Raw genomic sequence first — 23,365 nt, 5'->3', positions numbered from 1 at the left:
GCGTGGACCCCAGAGACGGGTGTGGGACGCTGGGGTTGCTGCCGCCGCCACGAGGCCTGTGTGCGAGCGCAGGTCACTGTCAATGCCCCCCTTCCGGGGAGACTGTGCAGCCCGTCACGGCCGGGGTCCTGGGATCCAGGGACGGCTGCCCTGGGAGAGCGCACGGCACGCCTCGGGCTGGTGCAACGTCACGCCGGCCTCTGCCGCTGCAGGCTCGCCCTGCACTCTGTGCCCCTACCTCCCCCCTGGCCTGAGTGAGCCAGAGTCCCAGAAGCGGCTGCTCCTTTAACCCTGTCCTGTCTGAGCAAAGAAAAGATGCCCCCCGGCGACCTACATGGAGAGGCGGGGCCAAATCCAAAGCTGAGACCCAGGAGCTGTGAGAACAAAGAAGAGAAAGGGAAATCTCTCCCAGCAGCCTCAGAAGCAGCGGATTAAAGCTCCACAATCAACTTGATGTACCCTGCATCTGTGGAATACATGAATAGACTACGAATCATCCCAAATTGAGGAGACAGGAGTCTCTGCTGTGCCTCTGAGGTGGGAGAGCCAACTTCAGGACACTCGTCCACAAGAGACCTCCCAGCTCCACATAATACCAAATGGCGAAAATCTTCCAGAGATCTCCATCTCAACACCAGCACCCAGCTTCACTCAACACCCAGCAAGCTACAGGGCTGGACACCCTACGCCAAACAACTAGCAAGACAGGAACACAAACCCACCCATTAGCAGAGAGGCTGCCTAAAATCATCATAAGGCCACAGACACCCCAAAACACACCACCAGACGTGGACCTGCCCACCAGAAAGACAGGATCCAGCCTCATCCACCAGAACACAGGCTCTAGTCCCCTCCACAAGGAAGCCTACACAACCCACTGAACCAACCTTAGCCGCTGGGGACAGACACCAAAAACAACGGGAACTACGAACCGGCAGCCTGCAAAAAGGAGACCCCAAACACAGTAACATAAGCAAAATGAGAAGACAGAAAAACACACAGCAGGAGAAGGAGCAAGATAAAAACCCACCAGACCTAACAAATGAAGAGGAAATAGGCAGTCTACCTGAAAAAGAATTCAGAATAATGATAGTAAAGATGATACAAAATCTTGGAAATAGAATAGACAAAATGCAAGAAAGACTTAACAAGGACCTAGAAGAACTAAAGATGAATCAAGCAATGATTAAAAACACAATAAATGAAATGAAAAATACTCTAGATGGGATCAATAGCAGAATAACTGAGGCAGAAGAACGGATAAGTGACGTGGAAGATAAAATAGTGGAAATAACTACTGCAGAGCACAATAAAGAAAAAAGAATGAAAAGAACTGAGGACAGTCTCAGAGACCTCTGGGACAACATTAAACGCAGCAACATTCGAATTGTTGGGGTTCCAGAAGAAGAAGAGAAAAAGACAGGGACTGAGAAAATATTTGAAGAGATTATAGTTGAAAACTTCCCTAATATGGGAAAGGAAATAGTCAAGTCCAGGAGGCACAGACAGTCCCATACAGGATAAATCCAAGGAGAAATACACCAAGACACATATAAATCAAACTGTCAAAAATTAAATACAAAGAAAACATATAAAAAGCAGCAAGGGAAAAACAACAAATAACACACAAGGGAATCCCCATAAGGTTAACAGCTGATCTTTCAGGAGAAATTCTGCAAGCCAGAAGGGACTGGCAGGACATATTTAAAGTGATGAAGGAGAAAAACCTGCAACCAAGATTACTCTACCCAGCAAGGATCTCATTCAGATTTGATGGAGAAATTAAAACGTTTACACACAAGCAAAAGCTGAGAGAGTTCAGCACCACCAAACCAGCTTTACAACAAATGCTAAAGGAACTTTTCTAGGCAAGAAACACAACAGAAGGAAAAGACCTACAATAACGAACCCAAAACAATTAAGAAAATGGGAATAGGAACATACATATCAATAATTACCTTAAATGTAAATGGACTAAATGCTCCCACCAAAAGACACAGATTGGCTGAATGGATACAAAAACAAGACCCATATATATGCTGTCTACAAGAGACTCACTTTAGACCTAGAGACACATACAGACTGAAAGTAAGGGGATGAAAAAAGATATTCCATGCAAATGGAAACCAAAAGAAAGCTGGAGTAGCAATTATCATATCAGACAAAATAGACTTTAAAATAAAGACTATTAGAAGAGACAAAGAAGGACACTACATAATGATCAAGGGATCGATCCAAGAAGAAGATATAACAATCGTAAATATTTATGCACCCAACATAGGAGCACCTCAATACATAAGGCAAATACTAACAGCCATAAAAGGGGAAATCGACAGTAACACATTCATAGTAGGGGACTTTAACACCCCACTTTCACCAATGGACAGATCATCCAAAATAAAAATAAATAAGGAAACACAAGCTTTAAATGATACATTAAACAAGATGGACTTAATTGATATTTATAGGACATTCCATCCAAAAACAACAGAATACACATTTCTCTCAAGTGCTCATGGAACATTCTCCAGGATAGATCATATGTTGGGTCACAAATCAACTCTTGGTAAATTTAAGAAAATGGAAATTGTATCAAGTATCTTTTCCGACAACAATGCTATGAGACTAGATATTAATTACAGGAAAAGATCTGTAAAAAATACAAACACATGGAGGCTAAACAATACACTACTTAATAACGAAGTGATCACTGAAGGAATCAAAGAGGAAATTAAAAAATACCTAGAAACTAATGACAATGGAGAAACGACGATCCAAAACCTATGGGATGAAGCAAAAGCAGTTCTAAGAGGGAAGTTTATAGCAATACAATCCCACCTTAAGAAACAGGAAACATCTTAAATAAACAACCTAACCTTGCACCTAAAGCAATTAGAGAAAGAAGAACAAAAAAACCCCAAAGTTAGCAGAAGGAAAGAAATCATAAAAATCAGATCAGAAATAAATGAAAAAGAAATGAAGGAAACGATAGCAAAGATCAATAAAACTAAAAGCTGGTTCTTTGAGAAGATAAACAAAATTGATAAACCATTAGCCAGACTCATCAAGAAAAAAAGGGAGAAGACTCAAATCAATAGAATTAGAAATGAAAAAGGAGAAGTAACAACTGACACTGCAGAAATACAAAAGATCATGAGAGATTACTACAAGCAACTCTACGCCAATAAAATGGACAACCTGGAAGAAATGGACAAATTCTTAGAAAGGCACAACCTGCCAAGACTGAATCAGGAAGAAATAGAAAATATGAACAGACCAATCACAAGCACTGAAATTGAAACTGTGATAAAAAATCTTCCAACAAACAAAAGCCCAGGACCAGATGGCTTCACAGGCGAATTCTAGCAAGCATTTAGAGAAGAGCTAACACCTATCCTTCTCAAACTCTTCCAAAATACAGCAGAGGGAGGAACACTCCCAAACTCATTCTACGAGGCCAACATCACCTTGATACCAAAACCAGACAAGGATGTCACAAAGAAAGAAAACTACAGGCCAATATCACTGATGAACACAGATGCAAAAATCCTCAACAAAATACTAGCAAACAGAATCCAACATCACATTAAAAGGATCATACACCATGATCAAGTGGAGTTTATTCCAGGAATGCAAGGATTCTTCAATATATGCAAATCAATCAACGTGATACACTATATTAACAAATTGAAGGAGAAAAACCGTATGATCATCTCAATAGATGCAGAGAAAGCTTTCGACAAAATTCAACACCCATTTATGATAAAAACCCTGCAGAAAGTAGGCATAGAGGGAACTTTCCTCAACATAATAAAGGCCATATATGACAAACGCACAGCCAACATCGTCCTCAATGGTGAAAAACTGAAACCATTTCCACTAAGATCAGAAGCGGGACAAGATTGCTCACTCTCACCACTATTATTCAACATAGTTTTGGAAGTTTTAGCCACAGGAATCAGAGAACAAAAGGAAATAAAAGGAATCCAAATTGGAAAAGAAGAAGTAAAGCTGTCACTGTTTGCACATGACATGATACTATACACAGAGAATCCTAAAGATGCTACCAGAAAACTACTAGAGCTAATCAATGAATTTGGTAAAGTAGCAGGATTCAAAACTAATGCACAGAAATCTCTGGCATTCCTATATACTAATGATGAAAAATCTAAAAGTGAAATCAAGAAAACTCTCCCATTTACCACTGCAACAAAAAGAATAAAATATCTAGGAATAAACCTACCTAAGGAGACAAAAGACCTGTCTGCAGAAAATTATAAGACACTGATGAAAGAAATTAAAGATGACACCAACAGATGGAGATATATACAATGTTCTTGGATTGGAAGAATCAATATTGTGAAAATGACTCTACTACCCAAAGCAATCTACAGGTTCAATGCAATCCCTATCAAACTACCACTGGCATTTTTCACAGCACTAGAAGAAAACATTTCACAATTTGTATGGAAACACAAAAGACCCCGAATAGCCAAAGCAATCTTGAGAACGAAAAACGGAGCTGGAGGAATCAGGCTCCCTGACTTCAGACTATACTACAAAGCTACAGTAATCAAGACTGTATAGCACTGGCACAAAAACAGAAAGATAGATCAATGGAACAAGATAGAAAGCCCAGACATAAACCCACGCACATATGGTAACCCTATCTTTGATAAAGGAGGCAGGAATGTACAGTGGAGAAAGGACAGTCTCTTCAATAAGTGGTGCTGGGAAAACTGGACAGGGACATGTAAAAGTATGAGATTAGATCACTCCCTAACACCATACACAAAAAATAAGCTCAAAATGGATTAAAGACCTAAATGTAAGGCCAGACACTATCAAACTCTTAGAGGAAAACATAGGCAGAACACTCTATGACATAAATCACAGCAAGATCCTTTTGGACCCACCTCCTAGAGAAATGGAAATAAAGACAAAAATAAACACATGGGACCTAATGAAACTTCAAAGCTTTTGCACAGCAAAGGAAACCATAAACAAGACCAAAAGACAACCCTCAGAATGGGAGAAAATATTTGCAAATGAAGCAACTGACAAAGGATTAATCTCCAAAATTTATAAGCAGCTCATGCAGCTCAATAACACAAAAACAAACAACCCAATCCAAAAATGGGCAGAAGACCTAAATAGACATTTCTCCACAGAAGATACACAGACTGCCAACAAACACATGAAAGGATGCTCAACATCACTAATCATTAGAGAAATGCAAATCAAAACTACAATGAGATATCATCTCACACCAGTCAGAATGGCCATCATCAAAAAATCTAGAAACAATAAATGCTGGAGAGGGTGTGGAGAAAAGGGAACACTCTTGCACTGCTGGTGGGAATGTGAATTGGTACAGCCACTATGGAGAACGGTATGGAGGTTCCTTAAAAAACTACAAATAGAACTACCATATGACCCAGCAATCCCACTACTGGGCATATACCCTGAGAAAACCATAATTCAAAAAGAGTCATGTACCAAAATGTTCATAGCAGCCCTATTTACAATAGCCCGGAGATGGAAACAACCTAAGTGTCCATCATCGGATGAATGGATAAAGAAGATGTGGCACATATATACAATGGAATATTACTCAGCCATAAAAAGAAATGAAATTGAGCTATTTGTAATGAGGTGGATAGACCTAGAGTCTGTCATACAGAGTGAAGTAAGTCAGAAAGAGAAAGACAAATACCGTATGCTAACACATATATATGGAATTTAAGGAAAAAAATGTCATGAAGAACTTAGGGGTAAAACAGGAATAGAGACACAGACCTACTGGGGGTGGGCTTGAGGATATGGGGGGGTGGGCTGTGACGGAGCGGGGGAGAGGCATGGACGTGTATACACTGCCGGGCGTGGGGTGGATGGATGGTGGGGGGTGGCCGCGTGGCGCGGGGGGATCGGCTCGGTGCTTTGTGGCCGCCTGGAGGGGTGGGATGGGGAGGGTGGGAATGAGGGAGATGCAGGAGGGAGGGGATGTGGGAACAGATGTATATGTATGACTGATTCACTTTGTTGTAAAGCAGAGAGTAATAATAAAAAAAACATATATACAATGTAATATTACTGAGCCATAAAAAGAAACGAAATTGAGTTATTTGTAGTGAGGTGGATGAACCTAGAGTGTGTCATACAGAGTGAAGTAAGTCATAAAGAGAAAGACAAATACTGTATGCTGACACATATATATGGAATTTAAGAAAAAAAAATGTCATGAAGAACATAGGGGTAAGACAGGAATAAAGACAGAGACCTACTAGAGAATGGACTTGAGGATATGGGGAGGGGGAAGGGTAAGCTGTGACAAAGCAAAAGAGAGGCATGGACATATATACACTACCAATCGTAAAATAGATAGCTAGTGGGAAGCAGCCGCATAGCACAGGGAGATCAGCTCGGTGCTTTGTGACCACCTAGAGGGGTGGGATAGGGAGGGTGGGAGGGAGACACAAGAGGGAGGGGATATGGGAACATATGTATATGTATAACTGATTAATTTTGTTATAAAGCAGAAAGTAACACACCATTGTTAAGCAATTATACTCCAATAAAGGTGTAAAAAAATTAAAATAAAATAAAAACAAATATTAAAGATAAAAAAAAGAACTGCTAGAGGAAGTCCTTCAGCCAGTTGGGAAATTATAGCAGAAAGAAATTTAGCACATTAGGAATGAACAGCAATATAAATTGTAAAATTTGGGTAGATATAACAGACTGTTCTTCTCTTGAATTACTTAAAATATGTTTGGCAGCTGATAGCAAAGACAATAAGAATGTTTGAAGGGATTTTCAGTATGTGTAGATGTAATATATAAGAGAACTATAATATAAAGGGGAGAGGGTAAAGGGACCTACAGGGTGTAAGGTTTCTGCATGACTCCTGAAGTGGTAAAGTATTGATTCTAAGTAGACTGTGCAAGGCTAAATATGTATATTATAAACCCTAGAGTAACCACAAAAGATATGCAAAGAGATAAACTCAAAAAACACAGTAGATTAATTAAAATGGAGCACTAAAAAATGTTCAAATAACCCAAAAGGCAGGAAAGTGGAAAAGAGAGGAAATAATGACAGAGGTATAACACAAAGAAAAGAAATAATAAAATGGTAGGTTTAAACCAAGCATATCAATAACTACATTAAGTGGAATGGGCTAAACATACAATTAAAAGACAGAGACTGTCAGATGAGATTTAAAAAACATGATCCCACCACAAAGACTATAAGAAAATCATTTAAAATATAATGATATAGGTAGATGAAAAGTAAAAGATGAAAAAAGATATGATGCAAATGCTGATCAAAAGAAAGAATTCAGGGCTTCCCTGGTGGCGCAGTGGTTGAGAGTCAGCCTGCCAATGCAGGGGACGCAGGTTCGTGCCCCAGTCCAGGAAGATCCCACATGCCGCGGAGTGGCTGCACCCGTGAGCCATGGCCGCTGAGCCTGCGCGTCTGGAGCCTGTGCTCCACGACAGGAGAGGCCACAGCAGTGAGAGGCCTGCGTACCGCAAAAAAAAAAAGAAAAGAAAAGAAAAGAAAGAATTCAGAGCAAAGAAAATTACAAGGATAAAGTGGGCCTTTCCATCTGGCAGCAGCCATCAGGTGAGCCGAGATGGGCACTTGCTAGTACATCCAGGAGCTATGGAGGAAGAAGCAGTCCCACATAATTTGCTTTCTGCTCAGGGTGCACTGCTGGCAGTACCGCCAGCTCTCTGCACTGCAGAGGGCGCTCTGCCCCACCCAGCCTGACAAGGTACACAGGCTGGGCTACAAGGCCAAGCAAGGTTATGTCATATATCGGATTCGTGTGTGCTGTGGTGCCCACAAATGCCCAGTTCCTAATGGTGCCACCTACGGCAAGCCTCTCCATCATGGTGTCAACCAGCTCAAGTATGCTCGAAGCCTTCATTCCATTGCCAAGGAGTGAACTGGACATCACTGTGGGGCCCCCTAAGGGTCCTGAATTCTTACTGGGCTGGTGAAGATTCTACTTACAAATTTTTTGAGGTTATCATCATTGATCCATTCCATAAAGCTATCAGAAGAAACCCTGTCACCCAGTGGATCACCAAACCAGTCCACAAGCACAGGGAGATGTGGGGGCTGACATCTGCAGGCAGAAAGAGCCGTGGCCTTGGAAAGGGCCACAAGTCCCATCACACTATTGGTGGTTCTTGCCGTGCATCTTGGAGAAGGTGCAATACTCTCCAGCTCCACCATTACCGCTAATATAAGTAATGTTTGTAAAATTCTTACCTAATAAACAATTTAGGACATTCATATCCGCTTAAAGGTGTTTTTTAATTTGTTAAAACTAGTTGTCTCCAGATTATTTCATTGAATGCATTGTCAAATTATGAAAATTAAAGTGCAATAATGTTTGAAGACTTTAAGTGATGGTGTATCTTGTTTCTAATAAGGGAAATGCCTTTGTTTTTGCTTTATTAGGGAGTTGATATGTCCGTGTTTAAAATGCTGTTTGGTACAACAGGTGTAAAATAAATTCTGTAGAAGAGGAGTGCAGAAACTAGCCATGTAGATTTGTTGATGCATGTGATGAAACCTACAGCTTTATTGGGGTGATGCAATGCTCTGCTGCTTTACTCTAAAGTGGCTGTTTTATGGCATTTGGCAAGGACAAATTTTTTGTTTGTTTGTTTTGTTTTTTGTTTTGGTTTTTTTTTAAATTTTTTGCTTTATAACAAATTTAATCAGTTATACATATACATATGTTTCCATATCCCCTCCCTTTTGCGTCTCCCACCCACCCTCCCTATCCCACCCCTCCAGGCGGTCACAAAGCACCGAGCTGATCTCCCTGTGCTATGCGGCTGCTTCCCACTAGCTATCTGTTTTACGTTTGGTACTGTATATATGTCCATGCCACTCTTTCACTTTGTCACAGCTTACCGTTCCCCCTCCCCATATCCTCAAGTCCATTCTCTAGTAGGTCTGTGTCTTTATTCCTGTCTTACCCCTATGTTCTTCATGACATTTTTTTTCTTAAATTCCATATATATGTGTTAGCATACAGTATTTGTCTTTCTCTTTCTGACTTACTTCACTCTGTATGACAGACTCTAGGTCTATCCACCTCATTACAAATAGCTCAATTTCATTTCTTTTTATGGCTGAGTAATATTCCATTGTATATATGTGCCACATCTTCTTTATCCATTCATCCGATGATGGACACTTAGGTTGTTTCCATCTCCGGGCTATTGTAAATAGGGCTGCTATGAACATTTTGGTACATGTCTCTTTTTGAATTATGGTTTTCTCAGGGTATATGCCCAGTAGTGGGATTGCTGGGTCATATGGTAGATCTATTTGTAGTTTTTTAAGGAACCTCCATACCGTTCTCCATAGTGGCTGTACCAATTCACATTCCCACCAGCAGTGCAAGAGTGTTCCCTTTTCTCCACACCCTCTCCAGCATTTATTGTTTCTAGATTTCTTGATGATGGCCATTCTGACTGGTGTGAGATGATATCTCATCGTAGTTTTGATTTGCATTTCTCTAATGAGTAAAGATGTTGAGCATCCTTTCATGTGTTTGTTGGCAGTCTGTATATCTTCTGTGGAGAAATGTCTATTTAGGTCTTCTGCCCATTTTTGGATTGGGTTGTTTGTTTTTTTGCTATTGAGCTGCATGAGCTGCTTATAAATTTTGGAGATTAATCCTTTGTCAGTTGCTTCATTTGCAAATATTTTCTCCCATTCTGAGGGTTGTCTTTTGGTCTTGTTTATGGTTTCCTTTGCTGTGCAAAAGCTTTGAAGTTTCATTAGGTCCCATGTGTTTATTTTTGTCTTTATTTCCATTTCTCTAGGAGGTGGGTCAGAAAGGATCTTGCTGTGATTTATGTCATAGAGTGTTCTGCCTATGTTTTCCTCTAAGAGTTTGATAGTGTCTGGCCTTACATTTAGGTCTTTAATCCATTTTGAGCTTATTTTTGTGTATGGTGTTAGGGAGTGATCTAATCTCATACTTTTACATGTCCCTATCCAGTTTTCCCAGCACCATTTATTGAAGAGACTGTCCTTTCTCCACTGTACATTCCTGCCTCCTTTATCAAAGATAAGGTGACCATATGTCCGTGGGTTTATCTCTGGGCTTTCTATCCTGTTCCATTGATCTATCTTTCTGTTTTTGTGCCAGTACCATACTGTCTTGATTACTGTAGCTTTGTAGTGTAGTCTGAAGTCAGGGAGCCTGATTCCTCCAGCTCCATTTTTCGTTCTCAAGATTGCTTTGGCTATTCGGGGTCTTTTGTGTTTCCATACAAATTGTGAAATTTTTTGTTCTAGTTCTGTGAAAAATGCCAGTGGTAGTTTGATAGGGATTGCATTGAATCTGTAGATTGCTTTGGGTAGTAGAGTCATTTTCACAATGTTGATTCTTCCAACCCAAGAACATGGTACATCTCTCCATCTATTTGTATCATCTTTAATTTCTTTCATCAGTGTCTTATAATTTTCTGCATACAGGTCTTTTGTCTCCTTAGGTAGGTTTATTCCTAGATATTTTATTCTTTTTGTTGCAATGGTAAATGGGAGTGTTTCCTTGATTTCACTTTCAGATTTTTCATCATTAGTATATAGGAATGCCAGAGATTTCTGTGCATTAATTTTGTATCCTGCAACTTTACCAAATTCATTGATTAGCTCTAGTAGTTTTCTGGTAGCATCTTTAGAATTCTCTATGTATAGTATCATGTCATGTGCAAACAGTGACAGCTTTACTTCTTCTTTTCCAATTTGGATTCCTTTTATTTCCTTTTCTTCTCTGATTGCTGTGGCTAAAACTTCCAAAACTAGGTTGAATAAGAGTGGTGAGAGTGGGCAACCTTGTCTTATTCCTGATATTACTGGAAATGGTTTCAGTTTTTCACCATTGAGGACGATGCTGGCTGTGGGTTTGTCATATATGGCCTTTATTATGTTGAGGAAAGTTCCCTCTATGCCTACTTTCTGCAGGGTTTTTATCATAAATGGGTGTTGAATTTTGTCGAAAGCTTTCTCTGCATCTATTGAGATGATCATATAGTTTTTCTCCTTCAATTTGTTAATATGGTGTATCACGTTGATTGATTTGCATATATTGAAGAATCCTTGCATTCCTGGAATAAACCCCACTTGATCATGGTGTATGATCCTTTTAATGTGCTGTTGGATTCTGTTTGCTAGTATTTTGTTGAGGATTTTTGCATCTATGTTCATCAGTGATATTGGCCTGTAGTTTTCTTTCTTTGTGACATCCTTGCCTGGTTTTGGTGTCAGGGTGATGGTGGCCTCGTAGAATGAGTTTGGGAGTGTTCCTCCCTCTGCTATATTTTGGAAGAGTTTCAGAAGGATAGGTGTTAGCTCTTCCCTAAATGCTTGATAGAATTCGCCTGTGAAGCCATCTGGTCCTGGGCTTTTGTTTGTTGGAAGATTTTTTATCACAGTTTCAATTTCAGTGCTTGTGATTGGTCTGTTCATATTTTCTATTTCTTCCTGGTTCAGTCTCGGCAGGTTGTGCATTTCTAAGAATTTGTCCATTTCTTCCAGGTTGTCCATTTTATTGGCATAGAGTTGCTTATAGTAATCTCTCATGATCTTTTGTATTTCTGCAGTGTCAGTTGTTACTTCTCCTTTTTCATTTCTAATTCTATTGATTTGAGTCTTCTCCCTTTTTTTCTTGATGAGTCTGGCTAATGGTTTATCAATTTTGTTTATCTTCTCAAAGAACCAGCTTTTAGTTTTATTGATCTTTGCTATCGTTTCCTTCATTTCTTTTTCATTTATTTCTGATCTGATTTTTATGATTTCTTTCCTTCTGCTAACTTTGGGATGTTTATGTTCTTCTTTCTCTAATTGCTTTAGGTGCAAGGTTAGGTTGTTTATTCGAGATGTTTCCTGTTTCTTAAGGTGGGATTGTATTGCTATAAACTTCCCTCTTAGAACTGCTTTTGCTGCATCCCATAGGTTTTGGGTCGTTGTGTCTCCATTGTCATTTGTTTCTAGGTATTTTTTAATTTCCTCTTTGATTTCTTCAGTGATCACTTCGTTATTAAGTAGTGTACTGTTTAGCCTCCATGTGTTTGTATTTTTTACAGATCTTTTCCTGTAATTGATATCTAGTCTCATAGCACTGTGGTCGGAAAAGATACTTGATACAATTTCAATTTTCTTAAATTTACTAAGGCTTGATTTGTGACCCAAGATATGATCTATCCTGGAGAATGTTCCATGAGCACTTGAGAAAAATGTGTATTCTGTTGTTTTTGGATGGAATGTCCTATAAATGTCAATTAAGTCCATCTTGTTTAATGTATCATTTAAAGCTTGTGTTTCCTTATTTATTTTCATTTTGGATGATCTGTCCATTGGTGAAAGTGGGGCGTTAAAGTCCCCTACTATGGTTGTGTTACTGTCGATTTCTCCTTTTATGGCTGTTAGTATTTGCCTTATGTATTGAGGTGCTCCTATGTTGGGTGCATAAATATTTACAATTGTTATATCTTCTTCTTGGATCGATCCCTTGATCATTAGGTAGTGTCCTTCTTTGTCTCTTCTAGTAGTCTTTATTTTAAAGTCTATTTTGTCTGATATGAGAATTGCTACTCCAGCTTTCTTTTGATTTCCATTTGCATGGAATATCTTTTTCCATCCCCTTACTTTCAGTCTGTATGTGTCTCTAGGTCTGAAGTGGGTCTCTTGTAGACAGCATATATATGGGTCTTGTTTTTGTATCCATTCACCCACTCTGTGTCTGTTGGTGGGAGCATTTAGTCCATTTACATTTAAGGTAATTATTGATATGTATGTTCCTATTCCCATTTTCTTAATTGTTTTGGGTTCGTTATTGTAGGTCTTTTACTTCTGTTGTGTTTCTTGCCTAGAGAAGTTCCTTTAGCAGTTGTTTTAAAGCTGGTTTGGTGGTGCTGAACTCTCTCAGCTTTTGCTTGTCTGTAAACGTTTTAATTTCTCCATCAAATCTGAATGAGATCCTTGCTGGGTAGAGTAATCTTGGTTGAAGGTTTTTCTCCTTCATCACTTTAATTATGTCCTGCCACTCCCTTCTGGCTTGTAGAGTTTCTGCTGAGAGATCAGCTGTTATCCTGATGGGGATTCCCTTGTGTGTTATTTGTTGTTTTTGCCTTGCTGCTTTTAATATGATTTCTTTGTGTTTAATTTTTGACAGTTTGATTAATATGTGTCTTGGCGTATTTCTCCTTGGATTTATTCTGTATGGGACTCTCTGTGCCTCCTGGACTTGATTAACTATTTCCTTTCCCATATTAGGGAAGTTTTCAACTATAATCTCTTCAAATATTTTCTCAGTCCCTTTCTTTTTCTCTTCTTCTTCTGGAACCCCTACAATTCGAATGTTGGTGCATTTAATGTTGTCCCAGAGGTCTCTGAGACTGTCCTCTGTTCTTTTCATTCTTTTTTCTTTATTTTGCTCTGCAGCAGTTATTTCCACTATTTTATCTTCCACCTCACTTATCCGTTCTTCTGCCTCAGTTATTCTGCTATTGATCCCATCTAGAGTATTTTTTATTTCATGTATTGTGTTTTTAATCGATGCTTGATTCATCTTTAGTTCTTCTAGGTCCTTGTTAACTGTTTCTTGCATTTTGTCTTTTCTATTTCCAAGATTTTGGATCTGGGAAATAGAATCTTGGATCATCTTTACCATCATTATTCTGAATTCTTTCTCAGGTAGACTGCCTATTACCTCTTCATTTGTTAGATCTGGTGGGTTTTTATCTTGCTCCTTCTCCTGCTGTGTGTTTTTCTGTCTTCTCATTTTGCTTATGTTACTGTGTTTGGGGTCTCCTTTTTGCAGGCTGCCGGTTCGTAGTTCCCGTTGTTTTTGGTGTCTGTCCCCAGTGGCTAAGGTTGGTTTAGTGGGTTGTGTAGGCTTCCTTGTGGAGGGGACTAGTGCCTGTGTTCTGGTGGATGAGGCTGGATCTTGTCTTTCTGGTGGGCAGGTCCACGTCTGGTGGTGTGTTTTGGGGTGTCTGCGGACTTTTTATGATTTTAGGCCACCTCTCTGCTAATGGGTGGCGTTGTGTTCCTGTCTTGCTAGTTGTTTGGCATAGGGTGTCCAGCACTGTAGCTTGCTGGTCGTTGAGTGAAGCTGGGTGCTGGTGTTGAGATGGAGATCTCTGGAAGATTTTTGCCGTTTGATATTATGTGGAGCTGGGAGGTCTCTTGTGGACCAGTGTCCTGAAGTTGGCTCTCCCACCTCAGAGGCACAGCACTGACTCCGGGCTCCTCAATTTGGGATGATGTGTTGTCTATTCATGTATTCCACAGATGCAGGGTACATCAAGTTGATTGTGGAGCTTTAATCCGCTGCTTCTGAGGCTGCTGGGAGAGGTTTCCCTTTCTCTTCTTTGTTCTCACAGCTCCTGGGTCTCAGCTTTGGATTTGGCCCCGCCTCTGCGTGTAGGTCGCCGGAGGGCGTCTGTTCTTCGCTCAGACAGGACAGGGTTAAAGGAGCAGCCGCTTCGGGGACTCTTGCTCACTCAGGCCGGGAGGGAGGGAGGGGCATGGAGTGCGGGGCGAGCCTGCAGCGGCAGAGGTCGGCGTGACGTTGCACCAGCCCGAGGCGCGCCGTGCGTTCTCCCAGGGAAGCCGCCCCTGGATCCCGGGACCCCGGCAGTGGCGGGCTGCACAGGCTCCCGGAAGGGCGGTGTGGGCAGTGACCTGCGCTCGCACACAGGCTTCTTGGCGGCAGCAGCAGCAGCCCCAGCATCCCACGCCCGTCACTGGACTCCGCGCTTTCAGTCGCGACTCGCGCCCGTCTGTGGAGCCCCTTTAAGCAGCGCTCTTAATCCCCTCTCCTCGCGCACCAGGAAACCAAGAGGGAAGAAAAAGTCTCTTGCCTCTTCGGCAGCTCCAGAGTTTTCCCGGACTCCCTGCCGGCTAGCTGTGGCACATTAGCCCCCTTCACGCTGAGTTCTCGCCGCCAGCCCCAGTCCTCTCCCTGCGCTCTGACCGAAGCCCGAGCCTCAGCTTCCAGCGCGGCGCGCCCCGGCGGGCGAGCAGACAAGCCTCTCGGGCTGGTGAGTGCCGCTCGGCACCGATCCTCTGTGTGGGGATCTCTCCGCTTTGCCCTACCCAGGTATGTGGGGAGTTTCTTGCCTTTTGGGAGGTCTGGGGTCTTATGCCAGCGTTCAGTAGGTGTTCTGTAGGAGTTGTTCCACGTGTAGCTGTATTTCTGGTGTATCCGTGGGGAGGAAGGTGATCTCCGCGTCTTACTCTTCCGCCATCTTACCCGGAAGTCAAGGACAAACTTTTTAAATTGGATTATCCTTGGAAATGTGAAGGATGTCCTGATCGTGTATCATGATCATATGCAGAAAAACAATGAAAGTTGACTAGGGCCCACATTTTTAGACTTAATCTAATATTCCATTTATGTAACAGCTGCCTCCGAAAGGCGAAAAGTAAAGGAGTGTCACCATTTTTAAGAGAATTGAATAAACCTGTTGCAAGAGGGTTCTCTTACAAATGAAAACATCCTGGTTAACCTAAATTAAACTGCCTTGGCCTCCATGGTACCACTGATGTTCACATAAAAGATGGGAGCTACTGGTTTAATCCCAGGACTGGGATCTATAGAATACTGAACTTCATGCAAAATAGTCATGGTATGTACACTGGTGTATACTGAAACTGATGTAAATTGAACATTTGGTAAATGAGAAGGGAGTTAATTAGCCCTAAGGTTTGTAAGCTAGTAATGCTAGGATTGGGAAATAGGTGTCCATCAGATACCTTTCAAGTGTGGGAGGACAGAAAAAGCTTGGATCAAAATTTTAAATGTTTTACCTGTAATATTAGTTTGTGACGATTATGAACTCTCTAAGCCACCACAGAGGGGAAAACAGGGTTGGTTTTATTTAAAAGTAACACTGCTAAGTCTAATCAGTGTTACTTTGGGTCAAGCCACTTTATCCATTCCCATAAGGATACTTAGAAAAGTCATGTAGTTGGTGTCAATACAAGTTCAATTGGTTTCCAATTTTATGTGTTGTCTACAGTTATTTTTCTCATCCCTGCTCAACCTACCCTCAAGAGCCTCACCATTCCACAAACTTGCCAGGCCACCAGCTGTGGCTGGGCATACCACCACATTCTGCTTGCATCATGTTCTGTTTCCCAGGGTGGATTTGAGTGTATAGGAAATATGGAAGAGGAATTGCCCAAATTCTTTCCAATTCTTGGTTTGCTATCTTAACAGGTAGGTTAATTACGAAATATAATTGCTGGTTTTCTTGAACCAATTTTTCTCGTATTTTCTTCAAGGGTCTTGAAAGGTCCACTTAATGATTTCCAGAAAACATGTAGCAGGCTCGCAAAACGTTTTGAGACCCAAATTTCTTCCCACTCAAAAAAAAAGTCTTAAACCATATAATTTTGTGTGTAGAGCTTGTTCAACTATACACAATAATAGAATAAATGTCTATGAAACTAAAAAGAAAAGATAAAGTGGGATATATAGAGACATGTCATAATGCTAAAAGGGTTATTTAATTCACCCCAAAGACTCAACAATCCTAAATGTGTAAACACCTACCAACAGTGCTTCAAAATATGTGAAGCAAAAACTGTCAGATCTAAAATTAGAAGTAGAAAAATCCACAATTATAGTTAGAGACTTCAACATTCCTCTCTAATAAATATATAAAACTAGCAGACAGAAAATCAGCAAGAATATGTAAGAACTGAACACTATTATCAACCAAGTGGAATTAGCTTATATGTACAGAACACTCTATCCAACAATCACAGAATATATATTCTTTCAACAAGAAAGATCACATCCTGGGTCACAAAACAAACCTCAGATATAAAAGAACTGAAATCATACAGAATATGTTCCCTGACCATAAAGGAAATAAAATAGAAATCGACAATAGAGAGATAAGAGGAAAAGCTCCAAACACTTGGCTATTGGATATCATATATCTAAATAACCCATTAATCAAAGAGAAACTTTTAAGGGAAATTAGAAAATATTTTTAATTAAAGAAAAATGAAAATATAACATAACTCAGTTTGTGGGCTTAGAGGGAAATTCATAGCAGTAAGTGATATTTTAGGGGGAAAAATCTCTCATATGAATACAGGTGACCCTTGAACAATCAGGGGTCAGGGGTGCCAAACCTCTGTATAGTCAAAAATCCATATCTAACTTATTGTCAGCCCTCCCTATCCATGGTTCCTCCATAACCTCAGTTCCTCTGTATTGGCAGTTTCACATCTGTGGATTCAACCAACCATGTGGATTGTGTAGTACTGTAGTATTTACTATTGAAAATAATCCACATATAAGTGGACCTGCACAGTTCATACCCCTGTTGTTCAAGGGTAAACTGTAATCTACGCTTCCCCCTCAGGAACCTAGAGAAAGAGCAAAATAAACCCAAAGCAAGCAGAAAAAGGAAATAAGATAAAGCAGAAATCAATGAAGCTGAAAACAGAAAAACAACAGAGAAAAATAAATGAAAACAAAAGCTGGTCCTTTGAAAAGATCAATAAAATTGATAAACCTCTAGCAAAACTGAGAAAGAAAAAAAAGAGCAAATTACCAATATGAGGAATGAAGAGGAGATTATCACTATAGACCCCGCAGACATAAAAAGATAATAAGGGGATACTACCATGAATAACTCTACACACATAAGTTAGACAACTTAAATGAAATGGACAGACTGCTCGAAAACCACAAACTACTAAAACTCATTGAAGATGAAACAGGTAACCTGAATAATGACCCATCTATTAAGGAAATTAAATTCACAGCTAAAAATCTTTTTTAAAAGAAATGCCCAGGCCCAGATGGTTTCACTGGCAAATTCCAACAAACATTTAAAGAAAAGATAACACCATTTTATAGGCAAGTGGTTATGGCACAGGGACTACAGTCAGACTTCCTGAATTTTAATCTCTGCTCAGCCACTTACTAATTCTGTGCTCTTGGGAAACTGTTAACATTTCTGTGCTTCAGAATGTTTCATTATTGGTTCAAAAGGGGAAAATAATAGTATTGTACTTATAGGATTGATATGAGTATTGAATAAATTATTAAATATAAAGTAAAAAAATTAAAAAAGAAAAGATAACACCAATTCTGCAAGATCTCTTCCAGAAAATAGGAGAAGATAGAATCTTTCCCAACTCATTTTATGAAGCCCTGATACCAAACCCAGACAAACATAATACAAAAAAGAAAACTATAGACCAATAGCCCTCATGAATATAAAAGCAAACACCCTCAACAAAATATTAGCAAATCTAACAGCAATATATAAAACCCTACAACCAAGTGGGGTTTCTCCCAGGAATGAAAAGCAGGTTCAATATTTGAAAATCAATCAATGTAATCAACATATTAAATCTAAAAAAGAAAAACCAAATGATAATATCAGTTTATGAGGACAAAACCATTTGTCAAAATTCAAAATGCATTCATAATAGAAACTCTCAGCATACTAGGAATAGAAGGGAACTTCCTCAACTTGATAAAGAACTTAAAGGTGAAATAAGAAAAAGGTGTGCTCTCTCATCACTTCTATTAAATATCATACTAGAAGCCTTAGCCTGTGCAAAAAGGGACAAAAAATATATAAAAGGTATACAGATTGAAAGAAAGAAATGAAAGTATCCCTACTCCTAAACAGCATGACTGCTTAGAATATATCAGAGAAATCTATTTTTTAAGTCCTATAACTAACAGCTTAGCAAGGAAGCAGGATATAAGGTCAATACAAAAATCAATCATATTTCTGTATGGTGGCAATAAACAACTAGAAACTGAATCTTTAAAAAAATGTATCACTTACAACAGCTCCAAAGAAATGAAACATTCAGGTATATATCTAACAAAACATGTACAGGATCTCTATGCTGAATACTACAAAACATAGAGGCTTCCATGAAAAAATCAAAGAAAATCTAAAGAAATGGAGAAGTATACTATATTCATGTGGTGGAAGATTCAGCATATTAAAGATGTCATTTCTCCCCAAAGTCATCAGATTCATCATTAGATTTAACCTAATTCAAACAAAAATGCCAGTAGGATTTCTTGTAAATATAGACAAGATGATTCTAAAATTTATAAAGAACAGCAAAAGATCTAGAATAGCTAAAACAAATTTTAAAAAGAAGAATAAAGTTGGAGAAACACACTGATTTTAAGGCATAATATAAAGCCACAGTAATCAAGACAGTGGTATTGATGAAGGGATAAAAACAGAACAATGGAACAAAAGAGAGAGTTAAGATATTGACCTACATAAATATAGGCAACTGATTTTTGAAACAGGTGCAAAAGCAATTTAAAGGAGGAAGGATAGTCTTTTGAACTAACGGTGTGGGAACTATTAGACATCCATATGTAAAAAACAGATCTCCACCTAAACTTCACATCATGTACAAAGATTAACTCGAAATAGGCACATATCTAAATGTAAAACATATAACTACAAAACTTTTAGAAGAAAACATAGGAGAAAATCTTCATGATCTAGGGTTAATATAAGAGTTCTTAGACATGAGTCCTTTTAAAAAATGATAAATTGGACTTCATCAAAATTAAAATCTTGCTTGGTGAATGACACCATTAAGAGAATAAAAAACCAAGCCACAGATGTGGAGAAAATATTTACTGATAAATCACATAACCAACAAAGGATTTTTATTCAGAATATTAAAAAAAAAAAAAACTCTCGGACTTCCCCGGCAGTCCAGTGGTTAAGCCTCTGCGCTTCCAATGCAGGCGGTGTGGGTTCAATCCCTGGTCGGGGAACTAAGATCCCATAGGCTGCAAGATGCAGCCAAACAAAACAAAACAAAACAAAAAACAAAACTCTCAAACCACCACAGCAAGAACACAAACTACCAAATTTAAATTAAAGCAAAATACTTGAACAAATACTCCTCTCAACAAATATCTGAGTAAAATACTCCTCTGATGGGCTCAATAAAAATCATAAATTTTAATTTAGTTTGGCTAATTGTAAGAGTAAGAGCAACACTACCTCCAGCTCCCTACATCCCAAGGCAGAAGCTGGCCCAAACAGATTATTTTTTCAAAAACATTCTATTGTGAAATATTACAGAATTGTTTTAATAATCACCAGGGGAAAAGTAGGTTGAAAAAATTACTCCTACTCCTGTTCTATGTCCTCAACCCACTTCACGCCCTCCTCCTTCGTGTTTTATAATTTTGGTTCAGACTTGCTTTGCAGAGGATTCCCTACACTGCATGGAAACTTGGCACTTTGGTCTTTGTATGAATGGGCACCATATTTCGATTATTTCTGAGTTTGAGTGTTTATTGGAAGATATTTGTTTCATACCTCTTTCGATAAAGTTGTCAAGCTGATTCAGAATATTTATAAATACCAGTTTGTTTGTGAACCACGTTTTAACCCACCCTTCCTGTTTCGCAGGGTGTTTCAAATCTGTATGCATTTAATACTCAGTGGTGTTGTAGATCATTAAATTTTATTAATGTGAAAGAGATCCATTCTTTTGCTTGACTCCATTTTAAATCTCTTGGATGCTGACAGGGCAGATTGCAACCCTCCATTTGGGCTCTATTCTCCATTTTCATCCTGGACAACTGCAAACCAATGATTGACACTGAGTACTAGTTGAGCTGCCTTGGGGAAGGGGGTGAGGGTAGTCAGGGCTGAGCAGTGTCTAGTGCCTGGAACTCACTGAGCATTTGCTGAATTTGTTAATTTGATTATACTATTCAGTAGTGTGAAAAGGCAAGTGTTAAAATAAAACTTGTTAGGGAAAAGGAGGCTCTATCACAACAAGCTGCAGTATATTTTGCCAAAGCTATTAGATTTTTGAGGCAGCTGGTAGTTTATCAATTTTTCTTGCTCCAATATAGTTATTTTATGGCCATTACTAGCAAAAGCGAATTATAGGAATAGTGTTTGACAGGAAAGAAGGGCCCAGTGTGAGTCTATTTGTTCTGGATCTCTAAAACAAAGGTTCTTAATGTCATCCTCTTGGTTTACAGATAGAACAGTAACATGATAGGAAAGACATCAGTTTCTCATTTTGTGAGAGTAGTTCCAGAAAGTCCTTCTGCAGTTTTCTTGAGCACCTGCAGAGGTATCCAGTTTTTTTCCTGAGAAGACCTCTTCAGGTACCAGCATGATCACAAAGGTATTTCAAGGTGCTCTTACAGCATTAAAACCAGCAGTCAGTAGTAGATATCAGGGACTTTGTACAGGATGGGGCATGGTCCACAGACAATGTTGTAGGATGTTAGGGGTATAATATAATATATATAATTACAATATAATTTTCAAAATTAAGAACGTGACTCACATACAAATACAGAATGAACACATGTCGAAGACTAATTTATTAGTGAGGGACCCAGCATTATGTAAGGCTGATTCAAAGAATATTTGAGAGATTCAGTATATATAGATACTGAAAGTAAAAATGCTAGAATAAGATAGCCAAATTAGATAGAAAAGTGGTTAATGCACTATAGGACAGTTAATCCATAGTCTTTGGGATTATTTCTTCTACCAAACAAATTTTTTTCATCTCTACCAGACAAAAATCTTTAAGTTAACATGTCACTTCAAAAAGTCTGGACCCTAATCATTAGTGAATAATAAGCCAAACAAGGATGTAATCCCCTAAGGAACTAAATAATCCTTGGGTGGGCCTCTCAGTCAATACTCTAGAATGACAATGAAAGGACATTTGGTCGTCCTTTTGTATTATTTTTTAAGCTTTAAAATAATTTCTATTAACAGAGGGTTAGTAGTTTTATACCTGAGTCTAAGTCTTTGGAAGTAAAATTAAGGTTCTAGGGGGCCCACCTTTGGAATAGTGTAGTAGCGCTTCTATATTTTACTTTACACATGTGTTTCAAAATAGTCATTTATTTACCTTTCAAAGCAATCATAGGATCTTCTAGAAGTCATCTGAGACCCAGTCATCTCCTAGGGCAGGAATGCTTTCTTTAGCAGTCTTGACAGGTAATCATGAAGCATTTGTGCACAAGAACGAAGGAAACTAACATTACTGAGTGCCTATTATATACAAATTTATTTTCAAAGGGCCAAATTTCTTTTCTCACAATAATATATTTAGCCACATTTATCAAATAAATAGATCTCTTCAGCATAATTGCTTTGAATTATACCTTAATTTAAAAATTTATACACAGTATAATTTACCCTTTTTAATGTACAGTTCAAGTTCTGACAAATACCTATGGTTGTAATTACCACCAAAAACAAGATACAGAACGGTTCCAAGCATAATTTCCTTTTAAATGTCAATTAATCAACAAGCATTTACTGACTACTGACGTGTCCAGTAGTTACTGGTCAGTCTTTGCAGATAGCAGGAAGAGTGTGAAAAAGCAGAAGTAAAAAATATGATGCCACTGTCCAAAGAACTACCACAGTCTAAACTGCAGGGCACAGTTGCACACACACAAACCAAGCACAAATAAGCAATCTACTAGGTAATAATCTGCATGACGTGTGGGTTCTGGTATTGATACTGACATCATGTGACCTTGAATAAGCCATTTATTATTATTACTTCTTATCTGGGACTTTCTTTCCTCATTCATAACTGGAAGAGGTTGTCCTAGACAACCTCTTTGGTCTCTCCTAATTGTAAGCACATGTGAAGCAGGTAGTGAGGGTTCAGAGTGATGGTGGAAGGTTGGGAAGTTGAGAACAGCTTTATGGCATTGAGGCAGTCCATGGGTTGCCCCTCAGGGTTAGTGAACGAAGTAATTAGTGAGGGATGCAGCATGCAGCTGAAAGATATGACCTGTCAAAGGGCTGTGAAGGGAGCAAATGAATGGATGTTGGTCCAGTGGAGTGAAGAAGAACTGCAAGGAGTCATCCTGGAAGACAGTGTTGAGCCCAAGCTTTGAACTGTTTGAGAGCCAGGGAGAGACATGAGGATTAGGAAGCTTGGTTGTCTACTAAGCAAAGAGGAGTGACACCTTGATGACAGTGATCCACAGCAATCTCTTACTGACAACCTACCATGAACATGCCCTCTAGATGCCAGGAATACAGCAGTACAAAACCTGCTCTTTCAGTTATTTATTGCTGCATAACATATCACCCCAAAATTTAGTGACTTAAAATAACAACCATTTTATGTGCTCATAATTCTGTGGGTCAGCAATTTGGGCTAGAATCAGCTGAGTGGTTCTTCTGCTAGTCTTTCCGAGAGTTCCTCATGAAGTTGGTCATCTGGCAATATGACTAGGGTTGAGTATTTAAGATGGCCTCACTCACATGCCTGATGGTTGGCTGTTGAC

General features: G+C 39.2%; 1 protein-coding gene and 1 pseudogene across 5 annotated transcripts in view; one reads left to right on the top strand and one right to left on the bottom strand.

Annotated features, from left to right (window-relative positions):
* Positions 1 to 23,365, bottom strand: part of JADE3 (jade family PHD finger 3) — a 163,086-nt gene that overhangs the window by 127,782 nt on the left and 11,939 nt on the right. The gene's annotated exons all lie outside the window — the stretch shown is intronic.
* LOC309796651 (large ribosomal subunit protein eL15-like) lies at positions 7,640 to 8,677 on the top strand (annotated as a pseudogene). Its single transcript has one exon. The product of its transcript is annotated as a large ribosomal subunit protein eL15-like (transcript).

The sequence above is a fragment of the Mesoplodon mirus genome (assembly GCF_964341445.2).
Source record: "Mesoplodon mirus genome assembly, chromosome: X".
In the NCBI taxonomy this organism is placed as follows: domain Eukaryota; kingdom Metazoa; phylum Chordata; class Mammalia; order Artiodactyla; family Ziphiidae; genus Mesoplodon; species Mesoplodon mirus.
This window is presented reverse-complemented; position numbering and strand designations above follow the sequence as displayed.